Below are 3,105 nucleotides of genomic sequence, written 5' to 3'. Positions count from 1 at the left end.
AAAAAAAAAAAAAAAGAAAAAAAAATTATATCTATGAGTACTCATGCCTGTAATCGTAGCACTTTGGAGGCTGGGGTAGGCGGATCACGAGGTCAAGAATTCAAGACCAGCCTAGCCAATATGGTGAAACTCTCTCTCTACTAAAAATACAAAAATTAGCCAGGCATGGTGGCACAAGCCTGTAGTCCCAGCTACGCGGAAGGCTGAGGCAGAAGAATTGCTTTATCCCGGGAGGCCGAGGTTGTAGTGACCTGAGATCTCCCCACTGCACTCCAGCCTGGGCAACAGAGTGAGACTCCATCTCAAAAAATAAAAATAAAAAAATAAAAAAATCTATGAGTAGAGATCCAAAATTATGATGTCTCAGTTTTAAAATCATTCTTATGTCATTTTTTAAATATGGGCAAATATGTGATACGAAATATTTAACTACATCCTATGGTTAAAGTATTTTCAGTTTTTCATGGAGGTACACTATAGTAGAGATGATCTTAACTGATTATCTGTTTAAGTAACGTTCAACTTCTTTAGAAAATATACTTAGCTGATGTTCAGGCTGGGTGCTATAGCTCATGCCTGTAAGCCCAGTGAGAGGTGAAGCCAGTGGACTTCCTGGGTCAAGTGGGGACTCTGTATAAATTATTTTCAGAAAGCTATCTTAAAATAAAATAAACATTCAAATGCCCCCACAAAAGAAATCACTATTTAATTTTAATAAGAGATGTTTTTGGTCTACATTGAGCAATATCCTTATAATAAGCCCTTTTTATATTTTAATATTTCTAATTCCCTTGATAAGAGATTTAAATATAGCAGAATTACACTAATTTCTACCCCTCCAATCTCTGGAAAACTTTCCAATCTATAATTTAATTTAGAAAAAGAATACTCTTTTTCTTTGACATTTAGATTAGATTAATGCTTGATTTCATGCAAAGTAGCTTTTCTTTTTTGGTTACTTTTAGCGAGGAAAACTTTTGCTGGGAAAAAAATACTTACAAATCAAGAGATTTAGTATACTTGAATTATCTGTACTACACTATACATAATTATCTATAAATAACTATGGTATACTTATAAATCTTAATTGCAATTGCGCAGAACAGTCTGCTGGTTTGCAGAAGTGATCCAAACAATTGGATCAAGAAGTGATCCAAGCAATCCAAACCATTGCTTGAATCAAAATTAATGTTGGAGAAGCCCAGGCAGGAGATGTAGCTGAAGTACAGACATTTATTCTGGGAGTGAACTTTGTTTGTTTGAGAAGGAGTCTTGGCTGACTGCAACCTCCGCCTTCGAGGTTCAAGAGATTCTCCTGCCTTAGCCTCCCGAGTAGGTGGGATTACAGGCATATGCCACCATATCCAGCTAATTTTTGTATTTTTAGTAGAGATGAGTTTCTCCATGTTGCCCAGGATGGTCTCTATATGACCTTGTGATCCGCCCACTGCGGCCTTCCAAAGTGCAGGGATTACAGGTGCGAGCCACCACACGCAGCTGGAGTGAACTTTTTTAAAAGTGAAATATTTGAGGCAACATTAAGTTCTTAGGATTGTTGTATTGTTCTGAAATAAGCACAATATTCTCTTTCGTCATTGATTAGTCTGTATATAATATTTAAGCTTCTCTTCCTTGAACATAAGAATCCATAAGCACTTATATCTTTTTTTGTCATAGTTCTTATAGGCAAGCAGAGTAAAATTGTTCAATTATCCTTTCATTTCTCCTCTTTGTTTGCTTTCTAAAAACGTCCCTTATGCTTAATCCTGCCCAGGGAGACTAGCTTTGCAATTGGAGAAATAGTCCATTACGTGACAAATTATAGATGAACACTGATGTGATAGTTTTGTGATGTGGAGAAGAGATGATAATGAGTTTTAAATTCTAGAAAAGGATTTTCTTCCAATTTTAATTTTCATAGTTTACTCCTTGAAAAATCAAATAATGAAGAATTAAATTTGAGAGAAAGAATCATAAATTCCTAGTTCCTTTTCTTACAGGCAACTTTGATCCAAAAGCCATGAATAATTTTTATGACAACATAAAATATGGCCCTGTTGTACCACCCAACCCATCTAGAAAAGGTGAATAGTGAAATGTCAGAAATATCATGACTATGAATTCTTTGAAAATTTCTAGTAGAGATATTCATTAGCTTGTTAAGAAAAAAATTTACCATATTGATTTTAATGTGGCAATAATGAAATTTCCCCAAACTTTAAATTTGAAGAGCACCCACATTGTTAGCACTTAAAATTATTTCCAGGGGATTTTTAATGAGATGTAAAAAAACTGTATTATATAGACTACATTGATATAATCCTAAAAGATAATACTTATAAAAATATTTAGAATTTATAAACATAGAATGTCCAAGAATGTACATAAATGGGAAGCTGAATCTACAAAAGAACCAAGATTGTCAGCATCAACACAATCCTTATGTACTTAAAAATGTAAGCATAATTGAGTAAATGTCACTGACTCTAGAAAAGTTACATTTTTATGTACTGTTATAACTGCAAACAATTAGAAAGTCAAATGAAAAAGATAATTTCAATTACAATAACATCAAAAACATAAACACTTGGAAACAAGTTTAACAAAAAGCATTTATGAATTCTCAGTGAGGACTATAAAATTGCAAAGAAAAATGAAAGTAAAACTTCCCACACATTGCACACACAGACAGAACAGGAGAAATAGTGACCACTGACAGAAAGGAAGTAAAATTTAGAAACTTTTTTTTGACAGGATAGCTGGAGATCCATTACCAACACCCAGATGGGCTGTCAGAGGCTGGCTTGTCCAGAAGCCTTTCAATAATGCCAGGGTGTACCCTGTTCAGAAATCATTAGTTGTTCCAGACTTTTCCCAGCCTTGCACAATGATTAGGACCTCTGTGAAAGTCAACCAGTTTGAAGAGAGCCTTCAGATTAAAGGACAGTTTAAGGTTCACTCTATACTGACCACTCCAATGTTTCTGTCTTCTGTTCTGATCCCAATCCTGGATAAGCCCCAAAATAAAATGGCTTTGTTGTCTGGGGTATATACCCTGGTTCTTTGTCTCATGCAGAGAAAGAATTCAGGAGACAGACACACATG

General features: G+C 34.8%; 1 pseudogene; it reads left to right on the top strand.

Annotated features, from left to right (window-relative positions):
- The window catches only part of LOC108545131 (TGF-beta-activated kinase 1 and MAP3K7-binding protein 3-like), a 14,800-nt pseudogene extending 12,716 nt beyond the window's left edge, over window positions 1–2,084 (top strand).
- The last annotated feature ends 1,021 nt before the right edge of the window (window positions 2,085–3,105 follow it).

Source organism: Rhinopithecus bieti, unplaced genomic scaffold, assembly GCF_001698545.2.
Source record: "Rhinopithecus bieti isolate Rb0 unplaced genomic scaffold, ASM169854v2 scaffold_29348, whole genome shotgun sequence".
Classification (NCBI taxonomy): domain Eukaryota; kingdom Metazoa; phylum Chordata; class Mammalia; order Primates; family Cercopithecidae; genus Rhinopithecus; species Rhinopithecus bieti.
Note: the sequence above shows the minus strand (reverse complement) of the source record. Positions and strands in the feature narration are given on the sequence as shown.